Source organism: Rhincodon typus, chromosome 2, assembly GCF_021869965.1.
Source record: "Rhincodon typus isolate 14 chromosome 2, sRhiTyp1.1, whole genome shotgun sequence".
NCBI classification, from domain to species: Eukaryota; Metazoa; Chordata; class Chondrichthyes; order Orectolobiformes; family Rhincodontidae; genus Rhincodon; species Rhincodon typus.
Window position 1 is genome coordinate 70,221,412 of NC_063333.1, and position 21,665 is coordinate 70,243,076.

Sequence of the window (21,665 nt, forward strand, 5' to 3'; positions counted from 1 at the left end):
CAGTGAAAAGATATGTTGTTAAAAATCTCTGAAGATGAGAACCATTAACTTCTTGCCTTGTTTCACAACTTCCCTTCTCCTTATAACTCTTACTGAGGGATTATGGTAATTTTTAAGCCTCAAAATTGAGTCACAGTGGTAACTTTTTTGAGATTCACTGCCATACAATTTCTCAAAGGATGCATTAAATATCAGTGTGCATATTATTAGCTAGTATCTATCCAAAAGATCATTTTCCCGTAAACTTAGCTGCTGCTTATTGGCAAGATTTGCAAATCTAAAGACACATCCAGGCTCCTGTGCACTACTACTGAATCAGGCTAACTGGTCAGCTAGCAACAATGTTCCAAAGTAATCTAGGCCAATATGGTTCCACTTCTTTGAAGAAATGCTCTTGGTACTTGGGTGGCGCGGATGTAATGAAATCTGGTTATAAATATAGCTTTGTTTGAGAAGTATGTCTGACTGATTAGGTAGGAGACACATGGATAATAAAAACATGTAAAGAGTCACCTAGAATAAGGAGTTAATTATTAAAAAAAAAACTTTAATCACAGCTAGCTGTAAAGCCAGAAAGGTCGACTTTGGAATTTAGATAAACCTAGAGGGGGCATGGAGATGGTATTAAATAATAGAACAGTACTCAATACAGAAAAAAGCTTTAAGTAATAGGTGGGAAATGAGCAGGAGAAATAGCCTGAGTAACAGGTGTTTTGTAGTACGTATAGCAGGTAATTAAGAAGGCAAATGGAATATTGTGCTTCAATGCGAGAGGGATGAATTTAAAAATAGGGAGGTTATGTTGCAGCTGTATAGGGTGCTGGTGAGGCCACGCCTGAAGTACTGTGATAACAAGGTGTAGAGCTGGATGAACACAGCAGGCCAAGCAGCATCAGAGGAGCAGGAAGGCTGACGTTTCGGGCCTAGACCCTGTGTAAAGTTTTGGTCTCCTTACTTGAGAAAGGATGTACTGGCACTGGAGGGGGTGCAGAGGGGATTCACTAGGTTGATTCCAGAGTTGAGAGGGTTAGCTTGTGAGGAGAGATTGGGTAGACTGGGAATATACTCATTGGAATTTAGAAGAACATAGAACATAGAACTGTACAGCACAGTACAGGCCCTTCGGCCCATGATGTTGTGCCGAACTTTTACCCTAAACCTAAGGTCTATCTAACCTCCACCCCTACCTTATACTATCATCCATATGCCTATCTAATAGCTGCTTTAATGCCCCTAATGAGACCAACTCCACTACCCTCTTCGGCAATGCATTCCACGCCCCTACCACTCTCTGAGTAAAGAACCTACCTCTGACGTCTCCCCTATATCTACCTCCACTCACTTTAAAACGATGCCCCCTCGTAATAGCTACCTCCACCTGAGGAAAAAGTCTCTGGCTGTCTACTCTATCTATACCTCTGATCATTTTGTACACCATACAAGAATGAGGGAGGATCTTATACAGCCATATAAAATTATGAAGGGAACAGATAAGATTGAAGCAGGGAGGTTGGTTCCACTGGTAGGTGAAACTAGAACAAAGGGCCAAATTAGTGAGTCCAGATTTGGGACTGAGTTGAGGAGGAACTTCTACAGCCAAAGGGTTGTGAATCTGTGGAATTCCCTGCCCAGTGAGGCAGTTGAAGTTACCTCATTGAATGTTTTTAAGGCAAAGATAAATAGATTTTTGAATAGTAAGAGAATTAAGGGTTATGGTGTCCGGACGGGTAAGTGGAGCTGAGTCTATAAAAAGATCAGCCGTGATCTTATTGAATGGTGGAGTAGGCTCGATGGGCCAGATGGCCTACTCCTGCTCTTATTTCCTATGTTCTTATGTGGAATGTTCACTAGGATTGAAAGGAGTGTCAGTTTTATAGTTACTCAGGAAGCACAGCAATCTCTAATTTTTGCTGGATAACTAAGAGATGTGATGTAGACTGCCAGTTTAGATTTTTGGATTTTGAAATAGTGACATTTGAGTTCTTCAGTGGGTCTGAAGGAATTAATAATTAACCAGCCAATGTTTTTATAGACATGGTGGTTCTTTTTTCACAGAGCAGTTTGTAAGTGTTAGTTTTCAGAACTACTGAGTTTTTATTTGCTTTAGCGATGTAGTAAAGTACACAATTGCACCTCAAGACTTTGGTTAGACATTTCTGGAGTTTTTTAAATTTAGGGATATAACTATAGTTTAGAGAGAGTCAGACAGACAGACATTTTCCATTTTTCCATCTGTAGTGAGCAGTTTTGCAGAAGTTTTCATGTGTAAAGTTACCCCTGCAAAAAGGAAGAGATATATAGATTACTTTATTTAAGGAGTTAATCATAGTCCTAGATGAGATACATTTTGATAAAATCTTGAAAAAGTTATTTGCAGCTGAGATTATTTATGCTCAGATGTGTGATAGCTCCAGAAAGAAGATATCAAATTTTCCAGACAGGGACTTGAAGTCAAATTAAACCCATTAAGGCGTTAGGGATAGGGATTTTCTGGTGTGGGAACTGACCAGGGGTGATTTTTGATACTGTGTTGTGATGTTTTCGGATCTGTAAAGGAGTATTTTGGTGATGAATTGAATATATTTTATCGGTATGTCTCAAACTTTTTAAGTTTGTGCTATAAATAAGTTGTCTGTTTTATTCTATGTTATCTTCATTCCTTTTAATTAATAAACGTCTGTTTCCTTATTAAAGGTAAACACCGCATGCTTATATTTCAGTGAGAGACCATATTGTTAAGACCAAAACAAGGCCAAAAATCACACGACACCAGGTTATAGTCCAACAGGTTTATTTGAAAACACTAGCTAACAACCAAAAAAAAATGGCTCGCTGACTGCTTCCGGTTGAATCTTTAATTAGTTAGAAAGGAGACGCAGGTTTCTATTGATTAAAATGCAAATCCCATAATTTCTTTCAAGTCATTGCCCCGAGATACTTATAAGTTTTATCAGCGTATAAAAGAGGTGACATCTCAGGTCTGACAATGCATTTTTATGTGTGAGGCCTTGTTCAGAATCTGTCTATGTTTAACCTGGAATCAGGCTGGTTTTAATTTTTTGAACAAAACAGAATGTAACTGCAAATATACAAACATCTTGGATGAAATAATTCACCCCATAGATTTACGTGTGTGTGAGAGGGTGAGAGTGTACTGCGTGGTGGGGTCATCTGCAGCGTGACACGAACCCAAGATCCTGGTTGAGGCTGCCCTCATGGGTACTGAACTTGGCTATCAGCCTCTGCTCGGTGACTCTGCATTGCTGTGTTTCCCGAAGTCCACCTTGGATTTACCCAAGGATCAGAGGCCAAATGTCCTTGACCTTTTTCTGAAGAAGGGTCTAGGCCTGAAACTTCAGCCTTCCTGCTTCTCTGATGCTGCTTGGCCTGCTGTGTTCATCCAGCTCTACACCTTGTTATCTCAGATTCTCCAGTATCTGCTGTTCCTACTATCTCTGTCCTTGACTGCTGAAGTGTTCCCCAACTGGGAGGGGACATCCCTGTCTGGCGATTGTGCTCGGTGTCCATTTATCCGCTGTCGCAGCATCTGCATCGTCTTGCCAATGTACCATGCCTCAGGGCATCCTTTGCCTGCAACGTATGTGATAGACAATGTGTGCAGAGCCACATGAATATCTGCCATGCACTTGGTGGACAGTGTTTCCCTGTGTAATGGTAGTGTCCATGTCGAAGATCTGACATGTCCAGCAGAGTTTGCTGTGGCAGTGTGGTGTGGTGTTGTGGTCGATGCTGTCACGAAGGCTGGGTAGTTTGCTGCAAACAACGGTCTGTTTAAGGTTTGGCTGTTGTTTGAAGGTGAGAAGTGGAGGCGTAGGGAAAATTATGGCGAGGTATTCTTCATCATCGATAATGTGTTGAAGGCTGCAAAGAACATGGCGTAGTTTCTCTGCTCCCGGAAAGTACTCGATGATGAAGGGTACCCTATTGGACATATCCCACGTCTGTCCTCTGAGGAGGTCATTACGGTTTTTCGCAGTGGCACGTTGGAACTGGTGTTCGATGAGTTGAGCATCATATCCTGTTTCTATAAGGGCATCCTCCAACAACTTAAGGTGACCATTGTGTTCCCCCTCGCCTGAGCAGATCCTGTGTATGCGTGTGGCCTGTCTGTAGGGGATGGCTGTTTTAATATGTTGAGGGTGGAAGCTAGAGAAGTGCACCATCATGAGGTTATCTTTGGGCTTGCGGTAGAGTGAGGTACTGAGGTGTCTGTCCTCGATGGAGATGAGTGTGTCCAAGGATAAGACTGATTCTAAAGAGTAGTCCACAGTAAGTCTGATGGTGGGATGAAACTTGTTGATATCACTGTGTAGTTGTTTCAGTGATTCATTGCCATGAGCACAAAGGAGGAAAATGTCGTCAATGTATCTGTTGTATAGGGTTGGTTGGAAGTCCTGCATAGCAAAGAAGTCTTGTTCAAACTTGTGCAGTCTCATTCTTGGACAACATATTTCCATCAAGGACAGACACCTCAGTACCTCACTCTGCCGCAAGCCCACAGATAACTTAATGATGCTGCACTTCTCTAGCTTTCACCTAAATGTATTAAAAGAGCCATCCCCTCCATCCAAGCCCCATGCATACACAGGATCTGCTCAGACGAGGGGGAACACAATGGTCACCTGAATATGTTGGAGGACACCCTCACAGGAGCAGGATATGATGCTCAACTCATTGAGCACCAGTTCAGAGCCTACAATTTTAACTTAGAGTTATAGTCGATTTTGGAAGGTTTCATATGCAGGGCAATTGCCTCATCAGAAGTGTAAAATGCCTATGTTATTCCTAGTTACGAGTAAGGTAGGATTTCCAGGTGGTCCTGTAATGCATCTTTCAGGGTACATTGTTGCAACAACTATCTTATACTTTGATTTCACATTCTATGTTTCTAATGAGCTTTCAGTGTATGGTACTGAAACATGAGAATTTTATTAAATTACTGAAGTAAAGGTCATGTTATATCTGCTTTTGTCTTAATCTTTCTTATTTATTCATTATTGAATCTGCAACACCAAACCTCAAAGGTGAAAACAAACAACTAAATGTGAGAATAAATATTAAAGCAAGCTAGAAGTCATGGGTAAGCAATCAAGCAAGCATAAATAATCCATACCAATGTTGTCACTTAATCAATGGGATTACAGTTTGCTCCTATTTATATATTTGGAAGATATATTCACTAAAAGGAAAAAAAGAACAAACATTGTTTGGCTATTGACAAAACGTTTTAATGTATACATTTTTCTTTCTGTAATGTTAGTGGTGTTGCTCATTTTGATTATAGATAGTCACATTATATTGGATTGTGCATGCAGGACTTTACAAGTCATTAAACATCCAATTTTAAGTTGTCATCTGTAACCGTATGCTGGATGAATCTATTTCTTACAAACCAATTTGTTTAAGGGAAGTTGTCCCTTGGGGGCTATTAAAACCATTTACTAATCTTAGATGAATAATATTCCATGACTCTTTGTAATGGAATGGATTAGGTTCCACAGGAGCTCCATAAGCCTGATTATTTACTAATCATATTTCGTGCTAAGGTCAGTAAATGTATGTCATGTGAAGCCCAGGAGATTTTTTGTTAAATTTTTGGCACTGGGGACCAAATCACCTGGTGTCCACATCCTTGGAAAATGAACATATGCATCAGAACTACATGAGAATTTCTAAACAACCTGTTCAACAACATTGTGATACACACCTCTGGAGCAGGTGGGACTTGAACATAGGTCTCCTGGCTCAGAGATAGGGGTGCTACCACTGTGCCACAAGAGCCATTCAGGAGAATTTCTAGGGATGTTTAAATTACTAATGGGTAATACCATTGCTTCTAAGAGTTCTCCATGATTGTCTCCACCTCAGAGCTAGAGTCAGAAATCAGGTAGTTCTGCATTGGTAACCTCATCATCATGTAGATAGTCCAACAAGGGAAGGAGCCATACAAGACCTTATATTGGGACTGAGCCTGGCTAGGTTATCAAAGTTTCAGTTGGGGAGTATTTTTGGGAACAGTGATCATAATTCTGTAATTTTTACAACAGGCATGGATCAAGATAAAAACCGAAAGAACTGCAGATGCTGTAAATCAGGAACAAAAACAAAGTTGCTGGAAAAGCTCAGCAGGTCTGACAGCATCTGTGAAGTAAAAAACAGAGTTAGCATTTCAGGTCCGGTGACCCTTCCTCAGAACCCAGTTCTGAACCTGAAACATTAACTTTGTTTTTCCCTTCACACATGGATCAAGATAAGACTGGTCCTTGAATGAAAGTGCTAAATTGGGGGAAGGCTAATTACAACAATATTAGGCAGGTACTGGAGAAATTAGTTTGGGGCAGTTGTTTGAGGGTAAATCCATATCTCGCCATGTGGGAGTCCTTTAAAGATCAGTTGAGCAGAGTTCAGGATCAGCATTTTCCAGTGAGGACGAAAGATAACGATGGCAAGATTCGGGAACCTTGGATGACAAGAGATATTGGAAGGTTAGTGTAAAAAAAAAAGAAGCAAGAGGAGGCAATGACTTAGTGGTATTATTGCTGAACTATTAATCCAGAGACCCAGATAACATTCTGGGAACTGTGTTCAAATCCCGCCATGGCAGATGATGGAATTTGAATCCAATGAAATATCTGGAAATAAGAATCTAATGATGACCATGAACCTATTGTCAATTGTTCACGAATGTCCTTTAGGGAAGGAAACTGCTATCCTTACCTGGTCTGGCCTACATGTGACTCCAGACCCACAGCAATGTGGTTGACTCTATACTGCCCGCTGGGCAATTAGGGATGGACAATAAATGCTGCCTTGCCAGCAACATCCTCAACCCATTAATGAATAAAGGATATGTAAGCTTTAGGAAAATGAAATCAAAGAAAGACCTTGAGGAGTATAAAGGAAGCAGGAAGAGATTAAACAAGATGGCAAATGGAATTTAATTTGGATAAATATGAGGTACTGCATTTTGGTAAAACAAACAAGGGCATGACATATACAATTAATGGTAAGGACCTGGGTAGTGTTATCAAACAGAGACCTATGGGTTCAGGTACATAATTCTTTGACATTTGTGTCACATGTAGACAGGGTTGTTAAGAAGGTGGTTAACACATTTGCTTTCATTGTTCAGTCCTTTGAGTACAGGAGTTGGGACGTCATGTTGAAGTTGGGCAGGACATTAGTGAGGCCTCTTCTGGAATACTGTGTCCAGCTCTGGTGGCCCTGATATAGGAAAGATTTTATTAAATTGGAAAGGGCTCAGAAAAGATTTACCTGGGAATAGAGAGTTTGAGTTGTAAAAATAGGCTGGGAGTTATTTCACTGGGGCACAGGAGGTTGGGGGTGACCTTATAGAGGTTTATAAAATCTTGAGGAGTAAAGATAAAATAAACAGCAAGAGTCTTTTCCTGAGCCTGGGGGAGTTCAAAACTAGAGGGCATATTTTTAATGTGAGAGGAGAAAGTTTTAAAATGGACGTGAGGGGCAATATTTTTACACAGAGAGTGGTTCGTGTGTGGAATGAACTGCCAGAGGAAGGTGGTGGATGCAGGTACAGTTACAACGTTTAAAAGACTTGGATAAGTACATGAATAGGAAGGGTTTGGAGGGATATGGGCCAAAACCAGGCAAGTGGGACCAGTTTAGTTTGGGAACATGGTCAGCTTGGACTGGTTGGGCCTGTTTCCATGCTGTATGAATCTATTACTCTAAGAAATTAGCTGGGCTAAAAGGGACCAGGAAAACTTATTTGGCAAGTAGGATTAAGGAGAATTCTGAGGCATGTTACACATATATTAGGAGCAAAAGGGTAGTTAGGGAATTGTTAACTGCGCACAAGGAAGGAGGAAGTTGAAGTCCTGAATGAGTACTTTGCTTCAGTATTCAGGAGCAGAACATAGATGATGGTAAGATTAGAGAGGGGCATGTTGATATTCTGGGGCATGTTGATATTAAGAAGGAGGTGGTATTGGGTGTCTTGAAAAACATTAAGGTGGATAAACTCCCAGGGCCTGATAGGATCTATCCCAGGATATTGAAGGAGGTAAGGGAGGAGATTGCTGGGGCTTTGACAGAGATCTTTGTATCCTCCTTAGCCACAGGCAAGATCCCACAGGACTGGAGAATAGACAACGTTGTTCTTTTGTTTTAGAAAGGCAACAAGGGATAATTCAGGAAATTCTAGGCCAGTGACCCTTACATGAGTGGTAGGGAAATCGTTGGAGTAGATTGTTAGGGATAGGATTTGCTCCCATTTGGAGAAGAATGGACTCATTAGGAATAGGCAGCATGGCTTTATTTCGGGGGTTGGGTGGTATTGCTTCACAAATGTAATTGACTTTTTTGAAGAAGTGATGAAGATGAGAGATAAGGGTAAGGCAGATGGTGTTGTCAACATGGATTTACTATAGCGTTTGACAAGGTCCCTCATAGTACGCTAGTCCAGAAGGTTAAGTAACAATGACATCCATCGTGAGTTAGCAAGTTGGATGCAAAATTGGATTGGTTATAGAAGACAGAGAGTAGTTGGTAGGGGGGTGATTTCTGACTGGAGATCTGTGAGCGGTGGTGTTCTGCAAGCATCAGTGCTGGGACCTCTGTTATTTGTAATTTATATATAAATGATTTGAATGAAAATGTAGCTGGTCTGATTAGTTAGCTTGCAGACACCATGAAAATTGGTGCAAATGTAGAGGGTGTAGCACATTATCAAAGGATATAGCAGGATATAGGCTAGATGGAAAATTGGATGGAGAAATGGCAGGTGGAGTTTAATCTGGACAAGCGTGAGATGATGCATTTTAAGATCAATGCAATAGGAAAGTATATAGCAAATGGCAGGACCCTTAGAAGCATTGATATACAGATGATTTCTGGTGCACGTCCATAGCTGCCTGAAAGTGGCAGCACAAGTGGATTAGATGAGAAAGAAGGCATACGGCATGCTTGCCTTCATCGGTCAGGCATTGAGTATAAAAGTTGGCAAGTCAAGCTGCAGTTGTATAAAACTTCCGTTAGGCCACATATGGAGTATTGTGTGCAAAAGAGGTTTACCAAAGTGTTCCCTGGATTGGAGTGTATTAGCTATAAGGAGAGGTTGGACCAATTTGGATTGTTTTCACCAGAGTATTGGAGGTCAAGGGAATTACATGATAGAAGTATATAAAATGATAAGAGTCATGGATAGGGTGGATAGTTGAAGTCTTTCTCCCAGGGTGGAAATGTCAAATACTAGGGGGAGTAGGTTTAAGATAAGAGGAGGAAAATTTAAAGGAGATGAAGAAAAATTTTTATATGGAGGGTGGTGAGTACCTGGAACACTCTGCCAAGGGAAGTGGTGAAGTCAGAGATGATAGTAATGTTGAAGAGGCAGAGAATAGAGAGATATGAATCATGTGCAGGCAGATGGGATTAGTTTAGAATGGCATCATGGTCAGCATAGACATGGTGGGCTGAGGGCCTGTTCCAAGGCTGTACCATTCTATATTCCCTATATTCTACATAATTTACGAGAAAAGAGTTGACCAGTTATCCTAATACTGGAGGGGACTGCACAATTGACTTCTTAATTATCATACCTCTACATCTCCCAAATCCCGTACAACCAACACTGACCAACACCCAGCCTTCCCAAACTAAATATCACCCCCCTAACCTGAACACCTGATCTGACAACATCACCTGAGCAAAGCAGACTGGACCAAACCAGACCAGATCAGACCATCTTCTGAACCCAGCCTGACCACCACCCTGACTTGATTATGACAACTGATGACCAATCAAATCTTCCAATCAGACCTGACTTCCCCTCCCAATCTATCACACTCACCAGTCAGACTGAACCTTTGAAGAAAATCTTGCTTTATAACAGCTAGAGTCATAAAAGGGGCATGCCCTATCCATTCTTGACTCTGCTCCAACAGAACTTCCTGAGGGATGCTGTACAATCTTTTGAAAACAAGGATTGAAATATTCTAGTCCCTAGGTAAGCTGTTCCTCCTTTATTCCTTTACGGGATGAGGGCATTGCTGACCAGACAGTATTTATTGCCCACCCTAATTGCCCAGAAGGCAGTATAGAGTCAACCACATTGCTGAGGGTCTAGAGTCACATGTAGACCAGACCAGGTAAGAATGGCAGTTTCCTTCCTTAAAGGACATTAATGAACCATTGATGAACAATTGACAATGGGTTCATGATCATCATTAGATTCTTACTTCCAGATATTTTATTGAATTCAAATTTCACCATCTGCCATGGCAGGATTCAGACCTGTACGTTACAAAATTGACATTTACCCGATAATTTTGAAAATTGTCCCTGTATGCCCTGTCCACAAAACACAGACCAAATCCCACCTGGCCAGTTATCATCCTATCAGTCAACTCTCAAAAATGCTGGAAACTATCCTCAACCGTGCTATGATGTGACACTTGCAAAGGAATAACATGCTTATTAATGAGATAACAAGGTGTAGAGCTGGATGAACACAGCAGGCCAAGCAGCATCATAGGAGCAGGAAGGCTGACGTTTCGGGCCTATACCCTTCATCTGATCACCTTTCTGATGAAGGGTCTAGGCCCGAAACGTCAGCCTTCCTACTCTTATGATGCTGCTTGGCCTGCTGTGTTCGTCCAGCTCTACACCTTGTTATCTCAGATTCTCCAGCATCTGCAGTTCCTACTATCTCTGATACAACATGCTTATTAATGCTCAGTTTGGGTTCCACTAGGCTAACTCAATTTCCAATTGCATTACAATCCAAATCCAGTCAATGTCTGGCAAAACATGACCAAATCTTTATGTAACATTGGCCAATCAAAAAATGTCATATTTTAGCTCATGTTTTCCTGATACCTGAGTGATTTGCCATTGGAATTCTGTCAGCCGCTTGTAGAATTTAGCTATGATACTGTATTGAGACTCATACTGACTCTACCCATTTTTCATCGGCTGTTACTTGAGGTCTCCATTTCTTTATTATGACTTTTTCAACTAATGACACTCCTATTTGTTCTGATCTAATTTCTGTTTGATATAACTCTCTTAATTCTGTTTATTGCACTTCTACTAAAGAAGATGGACTAAACATATTGGTCTCATTTCCTTTAACTTTGAAATATCCTTCAGAGGCCGGCATCCAAACATCAATCATCCTTTATTTACAAATGCACAGCCTTTGACAATAACACTGCCTCCCATTAAGTTAGGTGTTTGGAGGGCCCAATACCCCTGACATTTATCAGTCAGCTCTCCCTGATCAGACCACGTTAACAGCCCTTCGTTACAAACACAAAATCCTTCATCTTTTTTATTTAAATTTTCGAAAAAATGCATCCAACAATGGAATTGCCTTTCACACAATTTCTTTTCTTGTCTAATTCCATAGACCTTAAATCTATTCACAACACAGTGCAGAAACAACTCAGGGTGTTCCTCCTGCAGCACATGAGCTCTTTCACCTCTACCGTTCCATCGCACTTGGTGAGGTCGGTATTTTTGAGCAAGCTGGGTAGTTTCTCAAGGAGGAGGAAGAGAGAAGGATCGGGAGACAGTCACCAGCACCTAAAAAGTGCATGTCAGGGAGGAAGCAGATGCCACATAAAAGAGTATGAGGATAAAATTTAAAAAGTCTAAAAGTAGCATCGCAGAAAAGTTGAGAGAGTGAGTTAATTGGTTGTTGGGCCGATCTTTTTAGGAGTTCTGGTAATTTTGAAATGCATAAATTTCCAAACCAGCACAAGAAAAGAAAGAGTTTATGGGTATGGAAGAGGGAGCTGATTTGTGAGAAAGAGCAAAGAACTTCTGTTTTCTACTGGTCTTCAGATTTTAGTTAATAATGCTAGAATAAAGTCAAAGTAATTAAAGTTAGCATAAATTAATGTGCAGGAGGGTAGCTCCACTACGTGAATACCCATCCTGTGGCATGTGGGAAGAGATGGACACAATTCTTGAGACCTAGACGAGCCCATGTACAGTAGGTTGCACTGTCCGCATGAGCTTGAGTTCCCAGTTTCACATCTCGAGCCGTGATTAGTCACTGAGGTACCTTTGGAAGGCAGAGATCTACAGGAATTGTATGCTCATAGAGTGGTGGTCACACTGAATTTAGGGCGGCATGGTGGCTCAGTGGTTAGCACTGCTGCCTCGCAGAGACAGAAACCTGGGTTCAATTTCACCCTTGGGCGTCTGTCTGTGAGGAGATGCACACTCTTCCCGTTTCTACGTAGGTTTCCCTTGGCTCTGGTTTCCTCCCAAGGTCCAAAGATGTGCCAGTTAGGTGGATGGGCCATGCTACATTGCCCATAGTGTCTAGTTGGATTAGCCACAGGAAATGCAGAGTAGGGGTTAGTTCTGCGTGGAATGCTCTTCTCAGGGTCATTGTGGACTTGATGGGCCAAATAGCTTGCTTCCATACTGTAGGGGTTCTATTATTCTATGAATGTTAGGAGCAAGTAAGAAGTTAGGGAATGGGTGAATACTGGGCAGTCAAGAGAAAATGGCAGGTAGCGCAGGTGTCCCTAGATGGCCCACTCACTAACCAGTTTTCCATTCTGGTCTTCAGTGCTGGCAATGCAGACTTGAAGGAGTGCTGCAAGAGCCATATCATGCCACTCATGTGTGGCCCAGCAGTTCAGGGCAAGAGGAAGAGAAGCAGAAGGGCAGTGCTGATAGGGGATGTCTTAGTTAAGGAAACAGATAGACATTTCTCCAGTCATCAATATGACTCCAGGATGGTTTGTTGCTGTCCCGGTGCTAGGGTCACGGATGTCACAGAATGGTTGCCGGATATTCTGACAGGGGGAAGGTGAATAGGCAGAGGTCATGATCCACGTTGGTATCGATGACATAGTTAAGAAGGGGATGTGGTTATGCAACCAAAGTTTAGATAGCTTGGTAGTAATTTGGTAAGCTGGACCTCTAAAGTTGTAAATTCCAGATCACACCCAGTGCTGAATTCAAATGAGTACTGAAATAGGAAGACCAGAGAGATGAATGTATAGCTGGAAGGATGGTACAGGAGGGAACGCTTTAGTTACCTGCTCTGGGGAAAATGACACCTGTACAAACCAAATGGGTTGCATCTCAATAGGACTGAGACTGGGTTCCTTTTGAAATATTTTGGTAGTGCTGTTGGAGAGGGTTTAAATTACCTCAGCAGGGATTTGGGAACCAGGAATAAACATTAGAAAGTAACATCAGGGTTTATGAAATGCCAGGAGAGGCAGATAGTACTAAAATAACGTACAATAAAATATTCTGACCTCCAGACGAGGATAGGTTGGACAGGCCAGACTTGTTTACAGTGGAGTTTAGAAGACTGAGGGGTGACCTGATGGAAGATCCTGAATGGTCTTGATAAACACAGACATGGAAAAGATGTTTCCGTTGAGGGTCAGTCCAGGACAAGGAGACGTGCTTTCAAAATTAAAGGTTACTCTTTCAGGATAAGGAGAAATAGTTTCTCTCAGCAGGTTGTACAACTTTGGAACTCACCGTCTCGGTGGTGGAGCAGCACCTCCGAATACTTTTAAGACAGAAGTGGGTAGATACTTGCTGTTAGAGGAATGAAGGGTTATTGGGCGCAGCTAGGAATATGGAGTTTGACCAAACAAATCAGCCAGGATTTCATTCAATGGCTGAACATGCTCAAGGGGCCAAAAGGTCAACTTTCATTTCTGTTTTGTATGTATATACACCTCCAATTAATACTTTGTCCTTTGGTAACCCATCAGGAAGGCAGCTAGCCAGCGTCAGTGACTAGCTTTCTCCAGTGTCTCAAAATACCTTCAGTTCTGAACAAGTGTCATACTGGACTCAAAGCATTAACTGTTTCTCCCTCCACAGATGTTGTCTGACCTGTCAAGTTTTTCCAGCACTTTGCGTTTTTAATTCTCTCAATATCTTTATTAGTTCTCCTCCTTAATTTGAAGAATAAGGGAATATTCCTCTTCAGATAAAGTATTCGGAAATTCCAGAGGTCTGATTCGCTTTGTTAATGATCAAGAAAGATTTTTCTTGATGCCCTGACTCATCTCTCCGTTCTTCATACAACTTGAGGAAACATGTTCCCTTTTAACAACAGCTACAGATTCAAAGACAATTTAATTTTGAGATGCAGCCCCCCCTCTCCCCCACTTTCAGAGATTTTCTTAGAGATTGCTACCACTGATTTTAGTCTATCATGAAAATGCCAGCAAGTAAGTTTGATATGCCCAAATAAGGGCAGCATGGTGGCTCAGTGGTTAGCACTGCTGCCTCACAGAGCCAGGTTCCTGGGTTCAATTCCACCCTCGGGTGACTGTCTGTGTGGAGTTTGCTCATTCTCCCCATGTCTGCATGGGTTTCCTCCGGGTACTGCAGTTTCCCCCCACAGTCCAAAGATGTGCATGTTAGGTGGATTGGCCATGCTAAATTGCCTGTAGTGTTCAGGGGTCTGTAGATTAGGTGGGTTATAGGGGGATGGGTCTGCTCCAAGGGTTGGTGTGGACTTGTTAGGCCAAAGGGCCTGTTTCCACAGTGCAGGGATTCTATGTCCAGTGTGATCACAATTAAAGCATGTTAATTTCTTTATATTACATTTAGCTATTTTCTTTATTACTTTGGTGTCAGTTTGTTTCCTACAAGTAGTACCTTGTCCATCTGCAGGTTTTGTATTCCTCCAATTTCTCTGCAGACTCCCCAATGATCATCTCTCCACATGTAATTATCTGTGTGAGACATCATAGGTAACTGCCACACTGTAATTTCTCAGATCTTTCGAGACCTGATGTTCATGTAAATATGTTTTAAGATTTTCTTCAATGTTATTCCCATATTCTTGCATAGTCATCATTACTCTTATGTTCTCAAAAATATTCTCTAACTCCAGTCATTGAAACAACTAATCCAATCACATTGTTTTTCTGCTGCAAATTCTACCTGTATCTGATTTTGTTTCTTTCCTGTAGTCCTAAATTTTAAATACTTTCAGGGGTAAGCTCATATACATGAAGTATTGCTTTTTTTAACGGTTTCATAATCTGCAGATTGTTCCTATACAACTAACGTACACAGTCATGGCTGACAAACATTCTGTCACATTAAAGTCCAAACATCTTTTGGCCACTGGTCTGTTACTTTTTCAAACGATGTTGAAGGTCTTTTGATGCCATTCTCTGTTAATGCAGGGACTAAGTTTTTTAAAAATTCATTCACAGGTTGTGGGCTTTGCTGGCTATGCATTTATTGCCCATCCCAAATTGCCCAGAGGCAATCAAGAGTCAGCCAAATTGCTTTGGGTCTGGAGTCACACATAGGCCAGGCCAGGTCAGGACAGCAGATTTCCTTCCCAGAATGACATTAGTAAACCAGATGGGCATTTCCTGACAATCAACACTGATTTCATGCTCATTATAGAATCATAGACCTTTCTGTTTGGAAGCAGGCTACTCAACACATTGAGTCCACACCAACATTTCAAAGAGGTTCCCACACAGATCTAACCGTCCTAATCCTCTCTCTGACACCCTGCATTTCCCATGGCTAATCTACCGAACTTGCACAACTTTAGACTGTGGGAGGAAACTGAAGCACCTGGAGGAAACCCATGCAGACAAGGGGAGAACGTGCAAACTCCACACAGACAGTCGCCCAAGACTGGAATCAAACCTGAGTCCCTCAAGGCAGAAGGGCTAACTACTGAGCCACCGTGTCACCCCTTATGAAAGTATTAATTCCAGATTTTGTTTAATTGAATACAAATGCCATTATCTGCCACAGCAGGATTTGAATGCCTGTCCCCAGATCATTACTGGGGTCTCTGGATTAATAGACTAGCAATAATACCAGTAGGCCATTGCCTTCACCTCAAGTGTATGTACTTTGAGCATTTATGAAGATCTGAATTCTGAAGAAAATCTGGACGAATTTGGAATTTTCTTGTTGTGAAAAAAAAGGGACTGAGAAGTGGTTTTGACACACGTATATCATATATCGGAACTGAACATGGATATTCCAAATATAATGTTCAATTTACAGGGAATGACATAAGACAATAGGTTAATTGTAGTGAATGGCAAATGAGGCACTGGTCATGGATCATGGATATGGGGAGAAAGCAAGCCAGCACTGATGCAGGCCCGTGATTAATTACCAAGCTGTAGTTATTAGCATTTAGTAGTGAAATTATTTGACATAAGATCATCATCTAGTGTTGATAGATATTTAAATATTATGGCTCCACATGAATTGGTGTGAATAGAATAAAGGTGGCTGGTTAACATTCAAAAGGGAACAGAAGTACAACAAATATTCTGAATTATATAAAACACTGCTATAAACAATTAACCTATTTAGATGTCAATGATTTTTCAAATCACAACATTTGAGTGGCTTTGTAAAGTGAGGATTTATTAAAACCAGATAGGTACCCAACAGGGTTCTTTTTAATTTTAACTGCCGAGTTATTTGGTGTCTCTCTGTCATTTGCAACGGTTTCCATGGATCTACAATGTATGCCAATTATAAATGAATTAATCGAACAATTTTATTGTCTCAATAGGCCAATTGGTTCTATTTAAGTTGGCTGAACTCAATTCTGAGGCAATAAGTATCTCAGACATTAGACTACTTGCACATCAAATAGCAAAAGCAGCAAGTGATAGACAGAGCTAAGTGATCCCACAACCAACGGATCAGATCTAAGCTCTGCAGTCCTGCCACATCCAGTCGTGAATGGTGGTGGGCAATTAAACAACTCACTGGAGGAGGAGGCTCCACAAATATCCCCGTCCTCAATGATGGAAGAGCCCAGCATATCAGTGCAAAAGTTAAGGCTGAAGCATTTGCAGCAATCTTCAGCCAGAAGTGCTGAGTGGATAATCCATCTCGGCCTCCTCCAGTGGTCCCCAGCATTACAGATACCAGTCTTCAGCCAATTTGATTCAGTCCACGTTATATCAAGAAACGGTTGGAGACACTGGATACTGCAAAGGCTACGGGCCCTGACAACATTCCGGCAATAGTACTGAAGACTTGTGCTCCAGAACTTGCCGCTCCCCTAGCCAAGCTGTTCCAGTACAGCTACAACACTGGTATCTACCCGACAATGTGGGAAATTGCCCAAGTATGTCCTGTACATAAAAAGCAGGACAAATCCACCCAGGCCAATTACCGCCCCATCAGTGTCCTCTCAATCATCAGTAATGTGATGGAAGATGTCACCAACAGTGCTATCAAGCAGCACCTGCTCAGAAATAACCTGCTCAGTGACACCCAGTTTGTGTTCCATTTGGGCTACTCAGCTCCTGACCTCATTATAGCCATGGTCCAAATATAGGCAAAAGAGCTGAATTCCAGATGTGAGGTGAGAGTGACAGCCCTTGATACCAAGGCTGCATTTGACTGAGTGTGGCATCAATGGGCCCTAGCAAACCTGGAATCAATGGATATCGGGGGCAAACTCTCTGGTGGCTGGAGTCATACGTGACACATAGGAAGATGGTTGTGGTTGTTGGAGGTCAATCATCTCAGCTCCAGGACATCTCTGCAGGACTTCCTCAGAGTAGTATCCTAGGCCCAACCATCTTCAGCTGCTTCATCAATGACCTTCCCTCCATCATGAGGTCAGAATTGGGGATGTTTGCCGATGATTGCACAATGTTCAGCACCATTCGTGTCTCCTCAGATACTGAAGCAGTCCATGTTCACATGCAACAAGATCTGGACAATATCCAGGCTTGGGCTGCCAAATGGCAAGTGACATTCATGCCACACAAACGCCAGGCTATGACCATCACCAATAAGACACAATCTAACCACCGTCCCTTGACATTCAATGGTGTTACCATCACTGATTCCCCCACTTCAACATCCTGGGGGTTACCATTGACCAGAAACTCAACTGGACTCATGACATAAACACGGTGGCTACAAGAGCAGGCCAGAAGCTAGGAATACTGTGGCGAGTAACTCACCTCCTGACTCCCCACAGTCTGTCTGCCATGTACAAGGCACAAGTCAGGAGTGTGATGGAATACTCCCCACTTGCCTGGATAAGTGCAGCCCCAACAACACTCAAGAAGCTTGATACCATCCAGGACAAAGCAGCCCGCTTGATTGGCACTATATCCACAAGCATCCACTCTCTTCACCACCAACGCTTGGTATCACCAGTGTGTACTACCTACAACATGCACTGCAGCAAATCACCAAAGATCCTCTGACAGCACCTTCGAAACCCACAACCACTTCTATCTAGAAGGACAAGGGCATCAGACATACCACCACTTCCAAGTTCCTGTCCAAGTCACTCAGCATCCTGACTTGGAAATATATCACCGTCCCTTCACTGTCACTGGCTCAAAATCCTAAAATTCCCTCCCTAATAGCGTTGTGGGTCAACCCACAGCAGGAGTAATGTAGCGGTTCAAGAAGGCAGCTCACCACCGCCTTTGCAAAGACAACTAGGGATGGGCAAGGAATGCTGGGCAGCCAGCGACGCCCACATCCCACAAATGATTAGAGAAAGAAAACACAAGCAAACATGAATCCATCAATCAGAGAAACAAGAAATAATGACAAATATGTAACACTCAGCAATTAGTTTTTGTGTTGTTGTGTTGATAATATTCTCATTTTTCTTGTCCTCAATGAAGTTGTGTCAAAGTACACTCTTCCTACATTAGAACTAGCAACATCAAACTTGCTATAATATGGTTATGCAACTGTTACTTGCTCAGCTTTTTTTTCACTTGAAATATCCTATTTCATATATCTGAGAATTTGGTGTCTAAGGATATTGCTGACTACAAATCCTGGGACCAGATTTGTGAGACTGATGATAGAGCAGGTGAATTGGCAGAAAATTTCTCGCAATCATCCACTTAACAGCATTTCACCTTTTAGAATGGTATTTCACGTCGCTTCATGGTGATAAAGTACAGCTACAAGGGTACTAAAGATACTAAAACTAAAGTGAAATACTGTGGATGCTGAAGTCCTGAAGTAAAAACAGAAAGCGCTGGAGGAACTCAGCAGATTTAGCTGCATCTGTGGAGAGAGACTGAGCGTAAATGTTTTGAGTTCAATGTGGCTCTTCTTAAAATGAGATATGCTGGTCCAGATCTTCTGATAGGATGATAGGGTTCCTGCAGTTGATGTAGTTCCATGCAGTGTGTAGATTGTTTATCAAGGCCACTATATGGTGCATAAATTGCTATAATATGATGGTGAGGTGGGAGGATCTGAAGGAGCAGTGCTTTAAATGAATTTGGGAAAATTTTCCAAACACAATTTCTTGCGGCTCCTTAACCTGATGTTGAGGTGTTGATTCATGATCCATTTTCCAGTTGACTTTCATCTTCAGCCTCCACCCTCCCCACTTATGCAGTTCCAACCTTTTATTTATGATCTCTCCTCGCATGTTTGAAGGGTTCTCGTAATGAAACCTGTTTGAATGTCACCTGGACCTTTCTGTTTCCATCTCTGGCAGCCACATGGAAACCGTTATCCATTTCAAGCCCACCGACTCCCACAGCTACCAAGAATACACCTTCACCCACACACCTTCCTGCAAAAATGCCATCTCCTGTTCCCAATTCCTTTACCTCCGCCGCATCTGCTCCCAGGATGAGGCATTACACTCCCGAACATCTCAGATGTCCTTGTTTTTCGAGGACTGCGACTTCCCCGCCTCAGTGGTCGAGAACGCCCTCGACCGTGTCTCCCGCATTTCCACAACTCATCCCTCACACTCCCTCCCCGCAATAACAACCACAACAGAATCCCCCTCATCCTCACGTATCACCCCACCAATCTCTGGATCCAACGCATCATCCTCCAACACTTCCGCCATCTGCAATCCGACCCCACCACCAAAGACGTCTTTCCCTCCCCACCCTTATCTGCTTTCCGGAGGGACCACTCTCTCTGTGACTCCCTTGTCCACTCCACCCTCCTCTCCAGCCCCACCACACCTGGCACTTTTCCCTGCAACCGCAGGAAGTGCTACACCTGCCCTTACACCTCCCCCCTCACCACCATCCCAGGCCCCAAGAAGACTTTCCACATCAAGCAGATGTTCACCTGCGCATCTGCTAATGTGGTGTACTGTATTCGCTGTACCCGGTGTGGCTTCCTTTACATCGGGGAAACCAAGCAGAGGCTTGGGGACCACTTGGCGGAACATCTACACTCGGTTCGCAATAAACAACTGCACCTCCCAGTCGCAAACCATTTCAACTCCCTCTCCCATTCCTCAGACGACATGTCCATCCTGGGCCTCCTGCAGTGCCACAATGATGCCACCCAAAGGTTGCAGGAACAGCATTTCATATTTCGCTTGGGAACCCTGCAGCCCAATGGTATCAATGTGGACTTCACAAGCTTCAAAATCTCCCCTCCCCCTACCGCATCCCAAAACCAGCCAAGCTTGTCCCTGCCTCCCTAACCTGTTCTTCCTCCCACCTATCCCCTCCTTCCACCTCAAGCCCCACCCTCATCTCCTACCTACTAGCCTCATCCCGCCCCCTTGACCTGTCCGTCCTCCCTGGACTGACCTATCCCCTCCCTAACTCCCCACCTACACTCACCTTTACTGGCTCCATCCCCGCCTCTTTGACCTGTCTGTCTCCTCTCCACCTATCCTCTCCTTTATCCATCTTTTATCCGCCTCCCCCTCTCTCCCTATTTATTTCAGAACCCCCTACCCCTCCCCCATTTCTGAAGAAGGGTCTAGGCCTGAAATGTCAGCTTTCCAGCTTGGCCTGCTGTGTTCATCCAGCTCTACACCTTGTTACCTCTGAATGTCATGTTTGTTGTATTCTTTTCGGTTCTTTTCAGAAAATGGCAAGGATTACATGATGGCAGTTTCAACACAGATTTGCATTTCATAGAATTCCTGACAGTGTGGGAATAGGCCTTTCAGCTCATTGAGTCCATACCGCCCCTCCAAAGAGCATCCCATTCAGACCCATTCTCACCCCACCCCATTCCTGTAACCCTGCATTTCCCAAGGCTAATCAACCTGACCAGCACATCTCTGGCCACTATGGGTCATTTAGGGTGGCCAGTCCACCTAACCTGTACATCTTTGGACTGTGTGAGGAAACCAATACAGACATGGGGAGAACGTGCAAACTCCACAAAGACAGTCACCCAAAGCAGGAATTGAACCTGGGTCACTAGTTCTGCGAGGCAGCAGTGCTAACCACTGAGCCATCATGCCACCCCTTTGTTGAAATGTGCTGCAGATCTCATTTAGCTCTTGATGATAGCTGAGGCATTTATTCCAGAGTTGAGAGGGTTGGATTAAGAGGAGAGACTGAGTAGACTGGGATTATACTGATTGGAATTCAGAAGAATGAGGGAAGATCTTATAGAAACATATAAGATTATGAAGGGAATAGATAAGGTGGAGGCAGGAAGGTTGTTTCCGCTAGCAGGTGAAACTAGGACTAGAGAGCATCGCCTCAAAATAAAGGGAAGCAGATGTAGGACTGAGGTCAGGAGGAACTTCTTCACCCAAAGGGTTGTGAATCCGTGGAATTCCCTGCCCACTGAAGTGGTTGAAGCTACCTCGCTGAATGTTTTTAAGGCAAGGCTAGATAAATTTTTGAACAGTAAAGGAATTAAGGGTTATGGTGTGCGGGCGGGTAAGTGGA